We start from the raw sequence: 23,554 nt of genomic DNA, 5'->3' as shown, positions 1-23,554 counted from the left end.
CACTAATCACACAGAAGTTTGTGAGAATGCTTCTGTCTAGTTTCAGGTGGAGATATTTCTTTTCCCAACATAGGTCTCAAAGCCCTCCAAATATCCACTTGCAGACTCTACAAAAAGAGTGTTTCAAAACTGCTCTTTCAAAAGGATGGCTCAAGTCTGTGAGTTGAATGCACTCATCACAAAGAAGTTTCTGAGAATGCTTCTGTGTAGTTGTTATGTGAAGATACTTCCTTTTCCAGCACAGGCCTCAGTGCGGTCGAAATAAACACTTGCAGATCCTACGAAAGGAGTCTTTCAAAACTGTCCTATCAAAATAAACGTTCAAGTCTGTGAGTTGAATGCACTCATCACACAGAAGTTTCTGAGAATGCTTCTGTGTAGTTTTTAGGTGAAGATATTTCATTTCCCAGCACAGGCCTCAGACCGCTCCAAATATGCATTTGCAGATTCTACAAAAAGAGAGCTTGAAAACTCTTCCACCAAAAAGAGGCTTCAACTCTATGAGTAGAATGCACTCATCACAAAGAAGTTTCTGAGAATGCTTCTGTGTAGTTGTTATGTGAAGATACTTCCTTTTCCAGCATAGGCGTCAAAGCGATCCAAATAAACACTTGCAGATTCTACAAAAGGTGTGTATCCAAACTGCTCTATCAGAGGGAATGTTCAAGTCTGTGAGTTGAATGCAGTAATCACACAGAAGTTTGTGAGAATGCTTCTGTCTCGTTTTTAGGTGAAGATATTACATTTCCCAGAATAGGCCTTAAAGCGCTCCAAATTTCCACTTGCAGATTCTACAAAAAGAGTGTTTCAAAACTGCTCTTTCAAAAGGAAGGCTCAAGTCTGTGAGTTGAATGCACTCATCACAAAGAAGTTTCTGAGAATGCTTCTGTGTAGTTGTTATGTGAAGATACTTCCTTTTCCAGCATAGGCTTCAAAGCGCTCGAAATAAACACTTGCAGATTCTACAAAAGGAGTGTTTCAAAACTGTCCTGTCAAAAGAAACGTTCAAGTCTGTGAGTTGAATGCACTCATCACGGAGAAGTTTCTGAGAATGCTTCTGTGTAGTTTTTAGGTGAAGATATTTCCTTTTCCAGCATAGGCGTCAAACCGATCCAAATAAACACTTGCAGATTCTACAAAAGGAGTGTTTCCAAACTGCTGTATCAAGAGGAACGTTCAAGTCTGTGAGTAGAATCCACTCACCAAGAAGAAGTTTCCGAGAATGCTTCTGTCTAGTTTTTATGTGAAGATATTTCCTTTTCCAGCATAGGCGTCAAAGCGCTCCAAATAAACACTTGCAGATTCTACAAAAGGAGTGTTTCCAAACTGCTCTATCAAAGGGAAGGTTCAAGTCTGTGAGTTGAATGCACTAATCACACAGAAGTTTGTGAGAATGCTTCTGTCCAGTTTTTAGGTGAAGATATTTCTTTTCCCAGAATAGGCCTTAAAGCGCTCCAAATATCCACTTGCAGATTCTATAAAAAGAGTGTTTCAAAACTGCTCTTTCAAAAGAAAGGCTCAAGTCTGTGAGTTGAATGCACTCATCACAAAGAAGTTTCTGAGAATGCTTCTGTGTAGTTGTTATGTGAAGATACTTCCTTTTCCAGCATAGGCCTCAAAGCGCTCGAAATAAACACTTGCAGATTCTACAAAAGGAGTGTTTCAAAACTGTCCTATCAAAAGAAACGTTCAAGTCTGTGAGTTGAATGCACTCATCAAAGAGAAGTTTCTGAGAATGCTTCTGTGTAGTTTTAAGTGAAGATATTTCCTTTTCCAACATAGGCGTCAAAGCGATCCAAATAAACACTTGCAGATTCTACAAAAGGAGTGTATCCAAATTGCTCTAACAGAGGGAATGTTCAAGTCTGTGAGTTGAATGCAGTAATCACACAGAAGTTTGTGAGAATGCTTCTGTCTAGTTTTTAGGTGAAGATATTTCCTTTTCCAGCATAGGCGTCAAAGCGCTCCAAATAAACACTTGCAGATTCTACAAAAGGAGTGTTTCCAAACTGCTCTATCAAAAGGAAGGTTCAAGTCTGTGAGCTGAATGCACTAATCACACAGAAGTTTATGAGAATGCTTCTGTCCAGTTTTTAGGTGAAGATATTTCTTTTCCCAGAATAGAACTTAAAGCGTTCCAAATATCCACTTGCAGATTCTACAAAAAGAGTGTTTCAAAACTGTTCTTTCAAAAGAAAGGCTCAAGTCTGTGAGTTGAATGCACTCATCACAAAGAAGTTTCTGAGAATGCTTCTGTGTAGTTGTTATGCGAAGATACTTCCTTTTCCAGCATAGGCCCCAAATCCCTCGAAATAAACACTTGCAGATTCTACAAAAGGAGTGTTTCCAAAATGCTGTATCAAGAGGAACGTTCAAGTCTGTGAATAGAATGCACTCACCACAAAGAAGTTTCTGAGAATGCTTCTGTCTAGTTTTTATGTGAAGATATTTCCTTTTCCCGCATAGGCGTCAAAGCGCTCCAAATAAACAATTGCAGATTCAACTAAAGGAGTGTTTCCAAACTGCTCTATCAAAAGGAAGGTTCAAGTCTGTGAGTTGAATGCACTCATCACAAAAAAGTTTCTGAGAATGCTTCTGTGTAGTTGTTATGTGAAGATACTTCCTTTTCGAACATAGGCCTCAAAGCGCTGGAAACAAACAGTTGCAGATTCTACAAAAGGAGTGTTTCAAAACTGTCCTTTCAAAAGAAACGTTCAAGTCTGTGAGTTGAATGCACTCATCACAGAGAAGTTTCTGAGAATTCTTCTGTGTAGTTTTTAGGTGAAGATATTTCCTTTTCCAGCATAGGCGTCAAAGCGATCCAAATAAACACTTGCAGATTCTAAAAAAGGAGTGTTTCCAAACTGCTCTATCAAGAGGAACGTTCAAGTCTGTGAGTAGAATGCACTCACCCCAAAGAAGTTTCTGAGAATGCTTCTGTCTAGTTTTTATGTGAAGATATTTCCTTTTCCAGCATAGGCGTCAAAGCGCTCCAAATAAACACTTGCAGATTCTACAAAAGGGGTGTTTCCAAACTGCTCTATCAGAGGGAATGTTCAAGTCTGTGAGTTGAATGCACTAGTCAGACAGAAGTTTGTGAGAATGCTTCTGTGTAGTTTTTATGTGAAGATATTTCCTTTTCCAGCATAGGTCTCAAAGTGATCCAAATAAACACTTGCAGATTCTACAAAAGGAGTGTTCCCAAACTGCTCTATCAGAGGGAATGTTCAAGTCTGTGAGTTGAATGCAGTAATCACACAGAAGTTTGTGAGAATGCTTCTGTCTAGTTTCAGGTGGAGATATTTCTTTTCCCAGCATAGGCCTCAAAGCCCTCCAAATATCCCCTTGCAGACTCTACAAAAAGAGTGTTTCAAAACTGCTCTTTCAAAAGGATGGCTCAAGTCTGTGAGTTGAATGCACTCATCACAAAGAAGTTTCTGAGAATGCTTCTGTGTCGTTGTTATGTGAAGATACTTCCTTTTCCAGCACAGGTCTCAGTGCGCTCGATATAAACACTTGCAGATCCTACGAAAGGAGTGTTTCAAAACTGTCCTATCAAAATAAACGTTCAAGTCTGTGAGTTGAATGCACTCATCACACAGAAGTTTCTGAGAATGCTTCTGTGTAGTTTTTAGGTGAAGATATTTCATTTCCCAGCACAGGCCTCAGAGCGCTCCAAATATGCATTTGCAGATTCTACAAAAAGAGAGCTTGAAAACTCTTCCACCAAAAAGAGGCTTCAACTCTATGAGTAGAATGCACTCATCACAAAGAAGTTTCTGAGAATGCTTCTGTCTAGTTTTTATGTGAAGATATTTCCTTTTCCAGCATAGGCGTCACTCCAAATAAACACTTGCAGATTCTACTAAAGGAGTGTTTCCAAACTGCTCTATCAAAAGCAACGTTCAAGTCTGTGAGTTGAATGCACTCATCACAGAGAAGTTTCTGAGAATGCTTCTGTGTAGTTTTTAGGTGAAGATATTTCCTTTTCCAGCATAGGCGTCAAAGCGATCCAAATAAACACTTGCAGATTCTACAAAAGGAGTGTATCCAAACTGCTCTATCAGAGGGAATGTTCAAGTCTGTGAGTTGAATGCAGTAATCACACAGAAGTTTGTGAGAATGCTTCTGTCTAGTTTTTAGGTGAAGATATTTCCTTTTCCAGCATAGGCGTCAAAGCGCTCCAAATAAACACTTGCAGATTCTACAAAAGGGGTGTTTCCAAACTGCTCTATCAGAGGGAATGTTCAAGTCTGTGAGTTGAATGCACTAGTCAGACAGAAGTTTGTGAGAATGCTTCTGTGTAGTTGTTATGTGAAGATACTTCCTTTTCCAGCATAGGCCTCAAAGCGCTCGAAATAAACACTTGCAGATTCTACGAAAGGAGTGTTTCAAAACTGTCCTATCAAAAGAAACGTTCAAGTCTGTGAGTTGAATGCACTCATCACAGAGAAGTTTCTGAGAATGCTTCTGTGTAGTTTTTAGGTGAAGATATTTCCTTTTCCAGCATAGGCGTCAAAGCGATCCAAATAAACATTTGCAGATTCTACAAAAGGAGTGTTTCCAAACTGCTCTATCAAGAGGAATGTTCAAGTCTGTGAGTAGAATGCACTCACCACAAAGAAGTTTCTGAGAATGCTTCTGTCTAGTTTTTATGTGAAGATATTTCCTTTTCCAGCATAGGCGTCAAAGAGATCCAAATAAACACTTGCAGATTCTACAAAAGGAGTGTTTCCAAACTGCTCTATCAAAAGGAAGGTTCAAGTCTGTGAGTTGAATGCACTAATCACACAGAAGTTTGTGAGAATGCCTCTGTCTAGTTTTTAGGTGAAGATATTTCTTTTCCCAGAATAGGCCTTAAAGCGCTCCAAATTTCCACTTGCAGATTCTACAAAAAGAGTGTTTCAAAACTGCTCTTTCAAAAGAAAGACTCAAGTCTGTGAGTTGAATGCACTCAACACAAAGAAGTTTCTGAGAATACTTCTGTGTAGTTGTTATGTGACGATATTTCCTTTTCCAGCATAGGCCTCAAAGCGCTAGAAATAAACACTTGCAGATTCTACAAAAGGAGTGTTTCAAAACTGTCCTATCAAAAGAAACGTTCAAGTCTGTGAGTTGAATGCACTCATCACAGAGAAGTTTCTGAGAATGCTTCTGTGTAGTTTTTAGGTGAAGATATTTCCTTTTCCAGCATAGGCGTCAAAGCGATCCAAATAAACACTTGCAGATTCTACAAAAGGAGTGTATCCAAACTGCTCTATCAGAGGGAATGTTCACGTCTGTTAGTTGAATGCAGTAATCACACAGAAGTTTGTGAGAATGCTTCTGTCTAGTTTTTAGGTGAAGATATTTCCTTTTCCAGCATAGGCGTCAAAGCGCTCCAAATAAACACTTGCAGATTCTACAAAAGAAGTGTTTCCAAACTGCTCTATCAAAAGGAAGGTTGAAGTCTGTGAGTTGAATGCACTAATCACACAGAAGTTTGTGAGAATGCTTCTGTCCAGTTTTTAGGTGAAGATATTTCTTTTCCCAGAATAGAACTTAAAGCGTTCCAAATATCCACTTGCAGATTCTACAAAAAGAGTGTTTCAAAACTGTTCTTTCAAAAGAAAGGCTCAAGTCTGTGAGTTGAATCCACTCATCACAAAGAAGTTTCTGAGAATGCTTCTGTGTGGTTGTTATGTGAAGATACTTCCTTTTCCAGCATAGGCCTCAAAGCGCTAGAAACAAACACTTGCAGATTCTACAAAAGGAGTGTTTCAAAACTGTCCTATCAAAAGAAACGTTCAAGTCTGTGAGTTGAATGCACTCATCACACAGAAGTTTCTGAGAATGCTTCTGTGTAGTTTTTAGGTGAAGATATTTCCTTTTCCAGCATAGGCGTCAAAGCGATCCAAATAAACACTTGCAGATTCTACAAAAGGAGTGTATCCAAACTGCTCTATCAGAGGGAATGTTCAAGTCTGTGAGTTGAATGCAGAAATCACACAGAAGTTTCTGAGAATGCTTCTGTGTAGTTTTTATGTGAAGATATTTCCTTTTCCAGCATAGGTCTCAAAGTGATCCAAATAAAAACTTGCAGATTCTACAAAAGGAGTGTTTCCAAACTGCTCTATCAGAGGGAATGTTCAAGTCAGTGAGTTGAATGCAGTAATCACACAGAAGTTTGTGAGAATGCTTCTGTCTAGTTTCAGGTGGAGATATTTCTTTTCCCAGCATAGGCCTCAAAGCCCTCCAAATATCCACTTGCAGACTCTACAAAAAGAGTGTTTCAAAACTGCTCTTTCAAAAGAAAGGCTCAAGTCTGTGAGTTGAATGCACTCATCACAAAAAAGTTTCTGAGAATGCTTCTGTGTAGTTGTTATGTGAAGATACTTCCTTTTCGAACATAGGCCTCAAAGCGCTCGAAACAAACACTTGCAGATTCTACAAAAGGAGTGTTTCAAAGCTGTCCTATCAAAAGAAACGTTCAAGTCTGTGAGTTGAATGCACTCATAACAGAGAAGTTTCTGAGAATTCTTCTGTGTAGTTTTTAGGTGAAGATATTTCCTTTTCCAGCATAGGCGTCAAAGCGATCCAAATAAACACTTGCAGATTCTACAAAAGGAGTGTTTCCAAACTGCTCTATCAAGAGGAATGTTCAAGTCTGTGAGTAGAATGCACTCACCACAAAGAAGTTTCTGAGAATGCTTCTGTCTAGTTTTTATGTGAAGATATTTCCTTTTCTAGCATAGGCGTCAAAGGGCTACAAATAAACACTTGCAGATTCTACAAAAGGGGTGTTTCCAAACTGCTCTATCAGAGGGAATGTTCAAGTCTGTGAGTTGAATGCACTAGTCAGACATAAGTTTGTGAGAATGCTTCTGTGTAGTTTTTATGTGAAGATATTTCCTTTTCCAGCATAGGTCTCAAAGTGATCCAAATAAAATCTTGCAGATTCTACAAAAGGAGGGTTTCCAAACTGCTCTATCAGAGGGAATGTTCAAGTCTGTGAGTTGAATGCAGTAATCACACAGAAGTTTGTGAGAATGCTTCTGTCTAGTTTCAGGTGGAGATATTTCTTTTCCCAGCATAGGCCTCAAAGCCCTCCAAATATCCACTTGCAGACTCTACAAAAAGAGTGTTTCAAAACTGCTCTTTCAAAAGAAAGGCTCAAGTCTGTGAGTTGAATGCACTAATCACAAAGAAGTTTCTGAGAATACTTCTGTGTAGTTGTTATGTGAAGATACTTCCTTTTCCAGCATAGGCCTCAAAGTGCTCGAAATAAACACTTGCAGATTCTACAAAAGGAGTGTTTCCAAACAGCTGTATCAAGAGGAACGTTCAAGTCTGTGAGTAGAATCCACTCACCACAAAGAAGTTTCCGAGAATGCTTCTGTCTAGTTTTTATGTGAAGATATTTCCTTTTCCAGCATAGGCGTCAAAGCGCTCCAAATAAACACTTGCAGATTCTACAAAAGGAGGCTTTCCAAACTGCTCTATCAAAGGGAAGGTTCAAGTCTGTGAGTTCAATGCACTAATCACACAGAAGTTTGTGAGAATAGTTCTGTCCAGTTTTTAGGTGAAGATATTTCTTTTCCCAGAATATGCCTTAAAGCGCTCCAAATATCCACTTGCAGATTCTATAAAAAGAGTGTTTCAAAACTGCTCTTTCAAAAGAAAGGCTCAAGTCTGTGAGTTGAATGCACTCATCACAAAGAAGTTTCTGAGAATGCTTCTGTGTAGTTGTTATGTGAAGATACTTCCTTTTCCAGCATAGGCCTCAAAGCGCTCGAAATAAACACTTTCAGATTCTACAAAAGGAGTGTTTCAAAACTGTCCTATCAAAAGAAACGTTCAAGTCTGTGAGTTGAATGCACTCATCACAGAGAAGTTTCTGAGAATGCTTCTGTGTAGTTTTTAGGTGAAGATATTTCCTTTTCCAGCATAGGCGTCAAAGCGATCAAAATAAACACTTGCAGATTCTACAAAAGGAGTGTATCCAAACTGCTCTATCAGAGGGAATGTTCAAGTCTATTAGTTGAATGCAGTAATCACACAGAAGTTTGTGAGAATGCTTCTGTCTAGTTTTTAGGTGAAGATATTTCATTTTCCAGCATAGGCGTCAAAGCGCTCCAAATAAACACTTGCAGATTCTACAAAAGGAGTGTTTCCAAACTGCTCTATCAAAAGGAAGGCTCAAGTCTGTGAGTAGAATGCACTCACCACAAAGAAGTTGATGAGAATGCTTCTGTCTAGTTTTTATGTGAAGATATTTCCTTTTCCCGCATAGGCGTCAAAGCGCTCCAAATAAACAATTGCAAATTCTACTAAAGGAATGTTTCCAAACTGCTCTATCAAAAGGAAGGTTCAAGTCTGTGAGTTGAATGCACTAATCACACAGAAGTTTGTGAGAATGCTTCTGTCTAGCTTTTAGGTGAAGATATTTCTTTTCCCAGAATAGGCCTCAAAGCGCTCCATATATCCACTTGCAGATTCTACAAAAAGAGTGTTTCAAAACTGCTCTTTCAAAAGAAAGGCGCAAGTCTGTGAGTTGAATGCACTCATCACAAAAAAGTTTCTGAGAATGCTTCTGTGTAGTTGTTATGTGAAGATACTTCCTTTTCGAACATAGGCGTCAAAGCGATCCAAATAAACACTTGCAGATTCTACAAAAGGAGTGCTTCCAAACTGCTCTATCAAGAGGAATGTTCAAGTCTGTGAGTAGAATGCACTCACCCCAAAGAAGTTTCTGAGAATGCTTCTGTCTAGTTTTTATGTGAAGATATTTCCTTTTCCAGCATAGTCGTCAAAGCGCTCCAAATAAACACTTGCAGATTCTACAAAAGGTGTGTTTCCAAACTGCTCTATCAGAGGGAATGTTCAAGTCTGTGAGTTGAATGCACTAGTCGGACAGAAGTTTGTGAGAATGCTTCTGTGTAGTTTTTATGTGAAGATATTTCCTTTTCCAGCATAGGTCGCAAAGTGATCCAAATAAACACTTGCAGATTCTACAAAAGGAGTGTTTCCAAACTGCTCTATCAGAGGGAATGTTCAAGTCTGTGAGTTGAATGCAGTAATCACACAGAAGTTTGTGAGAATGCTTCTGTCTAGTTTCAGGTGGAGATATTTCTTTTCCCAGCATAGGCCTCAAAGCCCTCCAAATATCCCCTTGGAGACTCTACAAAAAGAGTGTTTCAAAACTGCTCTTTCAAAAGGATGGCTCAAGTCTGTGAGTTGAATGCACTCATCACAAAGAAGTTTCTGAGAATGCTTCTGTGTAGTTGTTATGTGAAGATACTTCCTTTTCCAGCACAGGCCTCAGTGCGCTCGAAATAAACACTTGCAGATCCTACGAAAGGAGTGTTTCAAAACTGTCCTATCAAAATAAACGTTCAAGTCTGTGAGTTGAATGCACTCATCACACAGAAGTTTCTGAGAATGCTTCTGTGTAGTTTTTAGGTGAAGATATTTCATTTCCCAGCACAGGCCTCAGAGCGCTCCAAATATGCATTCGCAGATTCTACAAAAAGAGAGCTTGAAAACTCTTCCACCAAAAAGAGGCTTCAACTCTATGAGTAGAATGCACTCATCACAAAGAAGTTTCTGAGAATGCTTCTGTCTAGTTTTTATGTGAAGATATTTCCTTTTCCAGCATAGGCGTCAAAGCGCTCCAAATAAACACTTGCAGATTCTACTAAAGGAGTGTTTCCAAACTGCTCTATCAAAAGTAACGTTCAAGTCTGTGAGTTGAATGCACTCATCACAGAGAAGTTTCTGAGAATGCTTCTGTGTAGTTTTTAGGTGAAGATATTTCCTTTTCCAGCATAGGCGTCAAAGCGATCCAAATAAACACTTGCAGATTCTACAAAAGGAGTGTATCCAAACTGCTCTATCAGAGGGAATGTTCAAGTCTGTGAGTTGAATGCAGTAATCACACAGAAGTTTGTGAGAATGCTTCTGTCTAGTTTTTAGGTGAAGATATTTCTTTTCCCAGAATAGGCCTTAAAGCGCTCCAAATTTCCACTTGCAGATTCTACAAAAAGAGTGTTTCAAAACTGCTCTTTCAAAAGGAAGGCTCAAGTCTGTGAGTTGAATGCACTCATCACAAAGAAGTTTCTGAGAATGCTTCTGTGTAGTTGTAATGTGAAGATACTTCCTTTTCCAGCATAGGCCTCAAAGCGCTCGAAATAAACAATTGCAGATTCTACGAAAGGAGTGTTTCAAAACTGTCCTGTCAAAAGAAACGTTCAAGTCTGTGAGTTGAATGCACTCATCACAGAGAAGTTTCTGAGAATGCTTCTGTGTAGTTTTTAGGTGAAGATATTTCCTTTTCCAGCATAGGCGTCAGAGCGATCCAAATAAACACTTGCAGATTCTACAAAAGGAGTGTTTCCAAACTGCTCTATCAAGAGGAATGTTCAAGTCTGTGAGTAGAATGCACTCACCACAAAGAAGTTTCTGAGAATGCTTCTGTCTAGTTTTTATGTGAAGATATTTCCTTTTCCAGCATAGGCGTCAAACTCTCCAAATAAACAATTGCAGATTCTACTAAAGGAGTGTTTCCAAACTGCTCTATCAAAAGGAATGTTCAAGTCTGTGAGATGAATGCACTAATCACACAGAATTTTGTGAGAATGCTTCTGCCTAGTTTCAGGTGGAGATATTCCTTTCCCAACATAGGCCTCAAAGCCCTCCAAATATCCACTTGCAGACTCTACAAAAAGAGTGTTTCAAAACTGCTCTTTCAAAAGGATGGCTCAAGTCTGTGAGTTGAATGCACTCATCACAAAGAAGTTTCTGAGAATGCTTCCGTGTAGTTGTTATGTGAAGATACTTCCTTTTCCAGCATAGGCCTCAAAGCGCTCGAAATAAACACTTGCAGATTCTACAAAAGGAGTGTTTCAAAACTGTCCTATCAAAAGAAACGTTCAAGTCTGTGAGTTGAATGCACTCATCAAAGAGAAGTTTCTGAGAATGCTTCTGTGTAGTTTTAAGTGAAGATATTTCCTTTTCCAACATAGGCGTCAAAGCGATCCAAATAAACACTTGCAGATTCTACAAAAGGAGTGTATCCAAATTGCTCTAAGAGAGGGAATGTTCAAGTCTGTGAGTTGAATGCAGTAATCACACAGAAGTTTGTGAGAATGCTTCTGTCTAGTTTTTAGGTGAAGATATTTCCTTTTCCAGCATAGGCGTCAAAGCGCTCCAAATAAACACTTGCAGATTCTACAAAAGGAGTGTTTCCAAACTGCTCTATCAAAAGGAAGGTTCAAGTCTGTGAGCTGAATGCACTAATCACACAGAAGTTTGTGAGAATGCTTCTGTCCAGTTTTTAGGTGAAGATATTTCTTTTCCCAGAATAGAACTTAAAGCGTTCCAAATATCCACTTGCAGATTCTACAAAAAGAGTGTTTCAAAACTGTTCTTTCAAAAGAAAGGCTCAAGTCTGTGAGTTGAATGCACTCATCACAAAGAAGTTTCTGAGAATGCTTCTGTGTAGTTGTTATGTGAAGATACTTCCTTTTCCAGCATAGGCCCCAAAGCGCTCGAAATAAACACTTGCAGATTCTACAAAAGGAGTGTTTCCAAACTGCTGTATCAAGAGGAACGTTCAAGTCTGTGAGTAGAATGCACTCACCACAAAGAAGTTTCTGAGAATGCTTCTGTCTAGTTTTTATGTGAAGATATTTCCTTTTCCCGCATAGGCGTCAAAGCGCTCCAAATAAACAATTGCAGATTCAACTAAAGGAGTGTTTCCAAACTGCTCTATCAAAAGGAAGGTTCAAGTCTGTGAGTTGAATGCACTAATCACACAGAAGTTTGTGAGAATGCTTCTGTCTAGTTTCAGGTGGAGATATTTCTTTTCCCAACATAGGCCTCAAAGCCCTCCAAATATCCACTTGCAGACTCTACAAAAAGAGTGTTTCAAAACTGCTCTTTCAAAAGGATGGCTCAAGTCTGTGAGTTGAATGCACTCATCACAAAGAAGTTTCTGAGAATGCTTCTGTGTAGTTGTTATGTGAAGATACTTCCTTTTCCAGCACAGGCCTCAGTGCGGTCGAAATAAACACTTGCAGATCCTACGAAAGGAGTCTTTCAAAACTGTCCTATCAAAATAAACGTTCAAGTCTGTGAGTTGAATGCACTCATCACACAGAAGTTTCTGAGAATGCTTCTGTGTAGTTTTTAGGTGAAGATATTTCATTTCCCAGCACAGGCCTCAGACCGCTCCAAATATGCATTTGCAGATTCTACAAAAAGAGAGCTTGAAAACTCTTCCACCAAAAAGAGGCTTCAACTCTATGAGTAGAATGCACTCATCACAAAGAAGTTTCTGGGAATGCTTCTGTGTAGTTGTTATGTGAAGATACTTCCTTTTCCAGCATAGGCGTCAAAGCGATCCAAATAAACACTTGCAGATTCTACAAAAGGTGTGTATCCAAACTGCTCTATCAGAGGGAATGTTCAAGTCTGTGAGTTGAATGCAGTAATCACACAGAAGTTTGTGAGAATGCTTCTGTCTCGTTTTTAGGTGAAGATATTACATTTCCCAGAATAGGCCTTAAAGCGCTCCAAATTTCCACTTGCAGATTCTACAAAAAGAGTGTTTCAAAACTGCTCTTTCAAAAGGAAGGCTCAAGTCTGTGAGTTGAATGCACTCATCACAAAGAAGTTTCTGAGAATGCTTCTGTGTAGTTGTTATGTGAAGATACTTCCTTTTCCAGCATAGGCTTCAAAGCGCTCGAAATAAACACTTGCAGATTCTACAAAAGGAGTGTTTCAAAACTGTCCTGTCAAAAGAAACGTTCAAGTCTGTGAGCTGAATGCACTCATCACGGAGAAGTTTCTGAGAATGCTTCTGTGTAGTTTTTAGGAGAAGATATTTCCTTTTCCAGCATAGGCGTCAAACCGATCCAAATAAACACTTGCAGATTCTACAAAAGGAGTGTTTCCAAACTGCTGTATCAAGAGGAACGTTCAAGTCTGTGAGTAGAATCCACTCACCAAGAAGAAGTTTCCGAGAATGCTTCTGTCTAGTTTTTATGTGAAGATATTTCCTTTTCCAGCATAGGCGTCAAAGCGCTCCAAATAAAAACTTGCAGATTCTACAAAAGGAGTGTTTCCAAACTGCTCTATCAAAGGGAAGGTTCAAGTCTGTGAGTTGAATGCACTAATCACACAGAAGTTTGTGAGAATGCTTCTGTCCAGTTTTTAGGTGAAGATATTTCTTTTCCCAGAATAGGCCTTAAAGCGCTCCAAATATCCACTTGCAGATTCTATAAAAAGAGTGTTTCAAAACTGCTCTTTCAAAAGAAAGGCTCAAGTCTGTGAGTTGAATGCACTCATCACAAAGAAGTTTCTGAGAATGCTTCTGTGTAGTTGTTATGTGAAGATACTTCCTTTTCCAGCATAGGCCTCAAAGCGCTCGAAATAAACACTTGCAGATTCTACAAAAGGAGTGTTTCAAAACTGTCCTATCAAAAGAAACGTTCAAGTCTGTGAGTTGAATGCACTCATCAAAGAGAAGTTTCTGAGAATGCTTCTGTGTAGTTTTAAGTGAAGATATTTCCTTTTCCAACATAGGCGTCAAAGCGATCCAAATAAACACTTGCAGATTCTACAAAAGGAGTGTATCCAAATTGCTCTAACAGAGGGAATGTTCAAGTCTGTGAGTTGAATGCAGTAATCACACAGAAGTTTGTGAGAATGCTTCTGTCTAGTTTTTAGGTGAAGATATTTCCTTTTCCAGCATAGGCGTCAAAGCGCTCCAAATAAACACTTGCAGATTCTACAAAAGGAGTGTTTCCAAACTGCTCTATCAAAAGGAAGGTTCAAGTCTGTGAGCTGAATGCACTAATCACACAGAAGTTTATGAGAATGCTTCTGTCCAGTTTTTAGGTGAAGATATTTCTTTTCCCAGAATAGAACTTAAAGCGTTCCAAATATCCACTTGCAGATTCTACAAAAAGAGTGTTTCAAAACTGTTCTTTCAAAAGAAAGGCTCAAGTCTGTGAGTTGAATGCACTCATCACAAAGAAGTTTCTGAGAATGCTTCTGTGTAGTTGTTATGCGAAGATACTTCCTTTTCCAGCATAGGCCCCAAATCCCTCGAAATAAACACTTGCAGATTCTACAAAAGGAGTGTTTCCAAACTGCTGTATCAGGAGGAACGTTCAAGTCTGTGAATAGAATGCACTCACCACAAAGAAGTTTCTGAGAATGCTTCTGTCTAGTTTTTATGTGAAGATATTTCCTTTTCCCGCATAGGCGTCAAAGCGCTCCAAATAAACAATTGCAGATTCAACTAAAGGAGTGTTTCCAAACTGCTCTATCAAAAGGAAGGTTCAAGTCTGTGAGTTGAATGCACTAATCACACAGAAGTTTGTGAGAATGCTTCTGTCTAGTTTCAGGTGGAGATATTTCTTTTCCCAACATAGGCCTCAAAGCCCTCCAAATATCCACTTGCAGACTCTACAAAAAGAGTGTTTCAAAACTGCTCTTTCAAAAGGATGGCTCAAGTCTGTGAGTTGAATGCACTCATCACAAAGAAGTTTCTGAGAATGCTTCTGTGTAGTTGTTATGTGAAGATACTTCCTTTTCCAGCACAGGCCTCAGTGCGGTCCAAATAAACACTTGCAGATCCTACGAAAGGAGTCTTTCAAAACTGTCCTATCAAAATAAACGTTCAAGTCTGTGAGTTGAATGCACTCATCACACAGAAGTTTCTGAGAATGCTTCTGTGTAGTTTTTAGGTGAAGATATTTCATTTCCCAGCACAGGCCTCAGAGCGCTCCAAATATGCATTTGCAGATTCTACAAAAAGAGAGCTTGAAAACTCTTCCACCAAAAAGAGGCTTCAACTCTATGAGTAGAATGCACTCATCACAAAGAAGTTTCTGAGAATGCTTCTGTGTAGTTGTTATGTGAAGATACTTCCTTTTCCAGCATAGGCGTCAAAGCGATCCAAATAAACACTTGCAGATTCTACAAAAGGTGTGTATCCAAACTGCTCTATCAGAGGGAATGTTCAAGTCTGTGAGTTGAATGCAGTAATCACACAGAAGTTTGTGAGAATGCTTCTGTCTCGTTTTTAGGTGAAGATATTACATTTCCCAGAATAGGCCTTAAAGCGCTCCAAATTTCCACTTGCAGATTTTACAAAAAGAGTGTTTCAAAACTGCTCTTTCAAAAGGAAGGCTCAAGTCTGTGAGTTGAATGCACTCATCACAAAGAAGTTTCTGAGAATGCTTCTGTGTAGTTGTTATGTGAAGATACTTCCTTTTCCAGCATAGGCTTCAAAGCGCTCGAAATAAACACTTGCAGATTCTACAAAAGGAGTGTTTCAAAACTGTCCTGTCAAAAGAAACGTTCAAGTCTGTGAGTTGAATGCACTCATCACGGAGAAGTTTCTGAGAATGCTTCTGTGTAGTTTTTAGGTGAAGATATTTCCTTTTCCAGCATAGGCGTCAAACCGATCCAAATAAACACTTGCAGATTCTACAAAAGGAGTGTTTCCAAACTGCTGTATCAAGAGGAACGTTCAAGTCTGTGAGTAGAATCCACTCACCACAAAGAAGTTTCCGAGAATGCTTCTGTCTAGTTTTTATGTGAAGATATTTCCTTTTCCAGCATAGGCGTCAAAGCGCTCCAAATAAACACTTGCAGATTCTACAAAAGGAGTGTTTCCAAACTGCTCTATCAAAGGGAAGGTTCAAGTCTGTGAGTTCAATGCACTAATCACACAGAAGTTTGTGAGAATGCTTCTGTCCAGTTTTTAGGTGAAGATATTTCTTTTCCCAGAATAGGCCTTAAAGCGCTCCAAATATCCAGTTGCAGATTCTATAAAAAGAGTGTTTCAAAACTGCTCTTTCAAAAGAAAGGCTCAAGTCTGTGAGTTGAATGCACTCATCACAAAGAAGTTTCTGAGAATGCTTCTGTGTAGTTGTTATGTGACGATACTTCCTTTTCCAGCATAGGCCTCAAAGCGCTCGAAATAAACACTTGCAGATTCTACAAAAGGAGTGTTTCAAAACTGTCCTATCAAAAGAAACGTTCAAGTCTGTGAGTTGAATGCACTCATCAAAGAGAAGTTTCTGAGAATGCTTCTGTGTAGTTTTTAGGTGAAGATATTTCCTTTTCCAACATAGGCGTCAAAGCGATCCAAATAAACACTTGCAGATTCTACAAAAGGAGTGTATCCAAATTGCTCTAACAGAGGGAATGTTCAAGTCTGTGAGTTGAATGCAGTAATCACACAGAAGTTTGTGAGAATGCTTCTGTCTAGTTTTTAGGTGAAGATATTTCCTTTTCCAGCATAGGCGTCAAAGCGCTCCAAATAAACACTTGCAGATTCTACAAAAGGAGTGTTTCCAAACTGCTCTATCAAAAGGAAGGTTCAAGTCTGTGAGCTGAATGCACTAATCACACAGAAGTTTATGAGAATGCTTCTGTCCAGTTTTTAGGTGAAGATATTTCTTTTCCCAGAATAGAACTTAAAGCGTTCCAAATATCCACTTGCAGATTCTACAAAAAGAGTGTTTCAAAACTGTTCTTTCAAAAGAAAGGCTCAAGTCTGTGAGTTGAATGCACTCATCACAAAGAAGTTTCTGAGAATGCTTCTGTGTAGTTGTTATGCGAAGATACTTCCTTTTCCAGCATAGGCCCCAAAGCGCTCGAAATAAACACTTGCAGATTCTACAAAAGGAGTGTTTCCAAACTGCTGTATCAAGAGGAACGTTCAAGTCTGTGAATAGAATGCACTCACCACAAAGAAGTTTCTGAGAATGCTTCTGTCTAGTTTTATGTGAAGATATTTCCTTTTCCCGCATAGGCGTCAAAGCGCTCCAAATAAACAATTGCAGATTCAACTAAAGGAGTGTTTCCAAACTGCTCTATCAAAAGGAAGGTTCAAGTCTGTGAGTTGAATGCACTAATCACACAGAAGTTTGTGAGAATGCTTCTGTCTAGTTTCAGGTGGAGATATTTCTTTTCCCAACATAGGCCTCAAAGCCCTACAAATATCCACTTGCAGACTCTACAAAAAGAGTGTTTCAAAACTGCTCTTTCAAAAGGATGGCTCAAGTCTGTGAGTTGAATGCACTCATCACAAAGAAGTTTCTGAGAATGCTTCTGTGTAGTTGTTATGTGAAGATACTTCCTTTTCCAGCACAGGCCTCAGTGCGGTCGAAATAAACACTTGCAGATCCTACGAAAGGAGTCTTTCAAAACTGTCCTATCAAAATAAACGTTCAAGTCTGTGAGTTGAATGCACTCATCACACAGAAGTTTCTGAGAATGCTTCTGTGTAGTTTTTAGGTGAAGATATTTCATTTCCCAGCACAGGCCTCAGAGCGCTCCAAATATGCATTTGCAGATTCTACAAAAAGAGAGCTTGAAAACTCTTCCACCAAAAAGAGGCTTCAACTCTATGAGTAGAATGCACTCATCACAAAGAAGTTTCTGAGAATGCTTCTGTGTAGTTGTTATGTGAAGATACTTCCTTTTCCAGCATAGGCGTCAAAGCGATCCAAATAAACACTTGCAGATTCTACAAAAGGTGTGTATCCAAACTGCTCTATCAGAGGGAATGTTCAAGACTGTGAGTTGAATGCAGTAATCACACAGAAGTTTGTGAGAATGCTTCTGTCTCGTTTTTAGGTGAAGATATTACATTTCCCAGAATAGGCCTTAAAGCGCTCCAAATTTCCACTTGCAGATTCTACAAAAAGAGTGTTTCAAAACTGCTCTTTCAAAAGGAAGTCTCAAGTCTGTGAGTTGAATGCACTCATCAAAAAGAAGTTTCTGAGAATGCTTCTGTGTAGTTGTTATGTGAAGATACTTCCTTTTCCAGCATAGGCTTCAAAGCGCTCGAAATAAACACTTGCAGATTCTACAAAAGGAGTGTTTCAAAACTGTCCTGTCAAAAGAAACGTTCAAGTCTGTGAGTTGAATGCACTCATCACGGAGAAGTTTCTGAGAATGCTTCTGTTTAGTTTTTAGGTGAAGATATTTCCTTTTCCAGCATAGGCGTCAAACCGATCCAAATAAACACTTGCAGATTCTACAAAAGGAGTGTTTCCAAACTGCTGTATCAAGAGGAACGTTCAAGTCTGTGAGTAGAATCCACTCACCACAAAGAAGTTTCCGAGAATGCTTCTGTCTAGTTTTTATGTGAAGATATTTCCTTTTCCAGCATAGGCGTCAAAGCGCTCCAAATAAACACTTGCAGATTCTACAAAAGGAGTGTTTCCAAACTGCTCTATCAAAGGGAAGGTTCAAGTCTGTGAGTTGTATGCACTAATCACATAGAAGTTTGTGAGAATGCTTCTGTCTAGTTTTTATGTGAAGATATTTCCTTTTCCAGCATAGGCGACAAAGCGCTCCAAATAAACACTTGCAGATTCTACAAAAGGAGTGTTTCCAAACTGCTCTATCAAAAGGAAGGTTCAAGTCTGTGAGCTGAATGCACTAATCACACAGAAGTTTGTGAGAATGCTTCTGTCCCGTTTTTAGGTGAAGATATTTCTTTTCCCAGAATAGAACTTAAAGCGTTCCAAATATCCACTTGCAGATTCTACAAAAAGAGTGTTTCAAAACTGTTCTTTCAAAAGAAAGGCTGAAGTCTGTGAGTTGAATGCACTCATCACAAAGAAGTTTCTGAGAATGCTTCTGTGTAGTTGTTATGTGAAGATACTTCCTTTTCCAGCATAGGCCCCAAAACGCTCGAAATAAACACTTGCAGATTCTACAAAAGGAGTGTTTCCAAAGTGCTGTATCAAGAGGAACGTTCAAGTCTGTGAGTTCAATGCACTCATCACACAGAAGTTTCGGAGAATGCTTCTGTCTAGTTTTTATATGAAGATATTTCCTTTTCCAGCATAGGCGTCAAAGCGCTCGAAATAAACACTTGCAGATTCTACGAAAGGAGTGTTTCAAAACTGTCCTATCAAAAGAAACGTTCAAGTCTGTGAGTTGAATGCACTCATCACAGAGAAGTTTCTGAGAATGCTTCTGTGTAGTTTTTAGGAGAAGATATTTCCTTTTCCAGCATAGGCGTCAAAGCGCTCCAAATAAACACTTGCAGATTCTACAAAAGGAGTGTATCCAAACTGCTCTATCAGAGGGAATGTTCAAGTCTGTGAGTTGAATGCAGTAATCACACAGAAGTTTGTGAGAATGCTTCTGTGTCGTTTTTAGGTGAAGATATTTCATTTCCGAGAATAGGCTTTAAATCGCTCCAAATTTCCACTTGCAGATTCTACAAAAAGAGTGTTTCAAAACTACTCTTTCAAAAGGAAGGCTCAAGTCTGTGAGTTGAATGCACTCATCACAAAGAAGTTTCTGAGAATGCTTCTGTGTAGTTGTTATGTGAAGATACTTCCTTTTCCAGCATAGGCCTCAAAGCGCTCGAAACAAACACTTGCAGATACTACAAAAGGAGTGTTTCAAAACTGTCCTGTCAAAAGAAACGTTCAAGTCTGTGAGTTGAATGCACTCATCACAGAGAAGTTTCTGAGAATTCTTCTGTGTAGTTTTTAGGTGAAGATATTTCCTTTTCCAGCATAGGCGTCAAAGCGATCCAAATAAACACTTGCAGATTCTACAAAAGGAGTGTTTCCAAACTGCTCTATCAAGAGGAATGTTCAAGTCTGTGAGTAGAATGCACTCACCACAAAGAAGTTTCTGAGAATGCTTCTGTCTAGTTTTTATGTGAAGATATTTCCTTTTCCAGCATAGGCGTCAAAGCGCTCCAAATAAACACTTGCAGATTCTACAAAAGGGGTGTTTCCAAACTGCTCTATCCGAGGGAATGTTCAAGTCTGTGAGTTGAATGCACTAGTCAGACAGAAGTTTGTGAGAATGCTTCTGTGTAGTTTTTATGTGAAGATATTTCCTTTTCCAGCATAGGTCTCAAAGTGATCCAAATAAACACTTGCAGATTCTACAAAAGGAGTGTTTCCAAACTGCTCTATCAGAGGGAATGTTCAAGTCTGTGAGTTGAATGCAGTAATCACACAGAAGTTTGTGAGAATGCTTCTGTCTAGTTTCAGGTGGAGATATTTCTTTTCCCGAGCATAGGTCTCAAAGCCCTCCAAATATCCACTTGCAGACTCTACAAAAAGAGTGTTTCAAAACTGCTCTTTCAAAAGGATGGCTCAAGTCTGTGAGTTGAATGCACTCATCACAAAGAAGTTTCTGAGAATGCTTCTGTGTAGTTGTTATGTGAAGATACTTCCTTTTCCAGCACAGGCCTCAGTGCGCTCGAAATAAACACTTGCAGATCCTACGAAAGGAGTGTTTCAAAACTGTCCTATCAAAATAAACGTTCAAGTCTGTGAGTTGAATGCACTCATCACACAGAAGTTTCTGAGAATGCTTCTGTGTAGTTGTTAGGTGAAGATACTTCCTTTTCCAGCATAGGCCCAAAAGCGCTCCAAATATGCATTTGCAGATTCTACAAAAGGAGTGTTTCCTAACTGCTGTATCAAGAGGAACGTTCAAGTCTGTGAGTAGAATGCACTCACCACAAAGAAGTTTCTGAGAATGCTTCTGTCTAGTTTTTATGTGAAGATATTTCCTTTTCCCGCATAGGCGTCAAAGCGCTCTAAATAAACAATTGCAAATTCTACTAAAGGAATGTTTCCAAACTGCTCTATCAAAAGGAAGGTTCAAGTCTGTGAGTTGAATGCACTAATCACACAGAAGTTTGTGAGAATGCTTCTGTCTAGCTTTTAGGTGAAGATATTTCTTTTCCCAGAATAGGCCTTAAAGCGCTCCATATATCCACTTGCAGATTCTACAAAAAGAGTGTTTCAAAACTGCTCTTTCAAAAGAAAGGCGAAAGGCTGTGAGTTGAATGCACTCATCACAAAAAAGTTTCTGAGAATGCTTCTATGTAGTTGTTATGTGAAGATACTTCCTTTTCGAACATAGACCTCAAAGCGCTCGAAACAAACACTTGCAGATTCTACGAAAGGAGTGTTTCAAAACTGTCCTATCAAAAGAAACGTTCAAGTCTGTGAGTTGAATGCACTCATCACAGAGAAGTTTCTGAGAATTCTTCTGTGTAGTTTTTAGGTGAAGATATTTCCTTTTCCAGCATAGGCGTCAAAGCGATCCCAATAAACACTTGCAGATTCTACAAAAGGAGTGTTTCCAAACTGCTCTATTAAGAGGAATGTTCAAGTCTGTGAGTAGAATGCACTCACCCCAAAGAAGTTTCTGAGAATGCTTCTGTCTAGTTTTTATGTGAAGATATTTCCTTTTCCAGCATAGGCGTCAAAGCGCTCCAAATAAACACTTGCAGATTCTACAAAAGGGGTGTTTCCAAACTGCTCTATCAGAGGGAATGTTCAAGTCTGTGAGTTGAATGCACTAGTCGGACAGAAGTTTGTGAGAATGCTTCTGTGTAGTTTTTATGTGAAAATATTTCCTTTTCCAGCATAGGTCGCAAAGTGATCCAAATAAACACTTGCAGATTCTACAAAAGGTGTGTTTCCAAACTGCTCTATCAGAGGGAATGTTCAAGTCTGTGAGTTGAATGCAGTAATCACACAGAAGTTTGTGAGAATGCTTCTGTCTAGTTTCAGGTGGAGATATTTCTTTTCCCAGCATAGGCCTCAAAGCCCTCCAAATATCCCCTTGGAGACTCTACAAAAAGAGTGTTTCAAAACTCCTCTTTCAAAAGGATGGCTCAAGTCTGTGAGTTGAATGCACTCATCACAAAGAAGTTTCTGAGAATGCTTCTGTGTAGTTGTTATGTGAAGATACTTCCTTTTCCAGCACAGGCCTCAGTGCGCTCGAAATAAACACTTGCAGATCCTACGAAAGGAGTGTTTCAAAACTGTCCTATCAAAATAAACGTTCAAGTCTGTGAGTTGAATGCACTCATCACACAGAAGTTTCTGAGAATGCTTCTGTGTAGTTTTTAGGTGAAGATATTTCATTTCCCAGCACAGGCCTCAGAGCGCTCCAAATATGCATTTGCAGATTCTACAAAAAGAGAGCTTGAAAACTCTTCCACCAAAAAGAGGCTTCAACTCTATGAGTAGAATGCACTCATCACAAAGAAGTTTCTGAGAATGCTTCTGTCTAGTTTTTATGTGAAGATATTTCCTTTTCCAGTATAGGCGTCAAAGGGCTCCAAATAAACACTTGCAGATTCTACTAAAGGAGTGTTTCCAAACTGCTCTATCAAAAGCAACGTTCAAGTCTGTGAGTTGAATGCACTCATCACAGAGAAGTTTCTGAGAATGCTTCTGTGTAGTTTTTAGGTGAAGATATTTCCTTTTCCAGCATAGGCGTCAAAGCGATCCAAATAAACACTTGCAGATTCTACAAAAGGAGTGTATCCAAACTGCTCTATCAGAGGGAATGTTCAAGTCTGTGAGTTGAATGCAGTAATCACACAGAAGTTTGTGAGAATGCTTCTGTCTAGTTTTTAGGTGAAGATATTTCTTTTCCCAGAATAGGCCTTAAAGCGCTCCAAATTTCCACTTGCAGATTCTACAAAAAGAGTGTTTCAAAACTGCTCTTTCAAAAGGAAGGCTCAAGTCTGTGAGCTGAATGCACTCATCGCAAAGAAGTTTCTGAGAATGCTTCTGTGTAGTTGTTATGTGAAGATACTTCCTTTTCCAGCATAGGCCTCAAAGCGCTCGAAATAAACACTTGCAGATTCTACGAAAGGAGTGTTTCAAAACTGTCCTATCAAAAGAAACGTTCAAGTCTGTGAGTTGAATACACTCATCACAGAGAAGTTTCTGAGAATGCTTCTGTGTAGTTTTTAGGTGAAGATATTTCCTTTTCCAGCATAGGCGTCAAAGCGATCCAAATAAACACTTGCAGATTCTACAAAAGGAGTGTTTCCAAACTGCTCTATCAAGAGGAATGTTCAAGTCTGTGAGTAGAATGCACTCACCACAAAGAAGTTTCTGAGAATGCTTCTGTCTAGTTTTTATGTGAAGATATTTCCTTTTCCAGCATAGGCGTCAAAGCGCTAAAAATAAACACTTGCAGATTCTACAAAAGGAGTGTTTCCAAACTGCTCTATCAAAAGGAAGGTTCAAGTCTGTGAGTTGAATGCACTAATCACACAGAAGTTTGTGAGAATGCCTCTGTCTAGTTTTTAGGTGAAGATATTTCTTTTCCCAGAATAGGCCTTAAAGCGCTCCAAATTTCCACTTGCAGATTCTACAAAAAGAGTGTTTCAAAACTGCTCTATCAAAAGGAAGGTTCAAGTCTGTGAGTTGAATGCACTAATCACACAGAAGTTTGTGAGAATGCTTCTGTCCAGTTTTTAGGTGAAGATATTTCTTTTCCCAGAATAGAACTTAAAGCGTTCCAAATATCAACTTGCAGATTCTACAAAAAGAGTGTTTCAAAACTGTTCTTTCAAAAGAAAGACTCAAGTCTCTGAGTTGAATGCACTCATCACAAAGAAGTTTCTGAGAATGCTTCTGTGTAGTTGTTATGTGAAGATACTTCCTTTTCCAGCATAGGCCCCAAAGCGCTCGAAATAAACACTTGCAGATTCTACAAAAGGAGTGTTTCCTAACTGCTGTATCAAGAGGAA

Source organism: Pongo abelii, chromosome 8, assembly GCF_028885655.2.
Source record: "Pongo abelii isolate AG06213 chromosome 8, NHGRI_mPonAbe1-v2.0_pri, whole genome shotgun sequence".
NCBI classification, from domain to species: domain Eukaryota; kingdom Metazoa; phylum Chordata; class Mammalia; order Primates; family Hominidae; genus Pongo; species Pongo abelii.
This window is presented reverse-complemented; position numbering follows the sequence as displayed.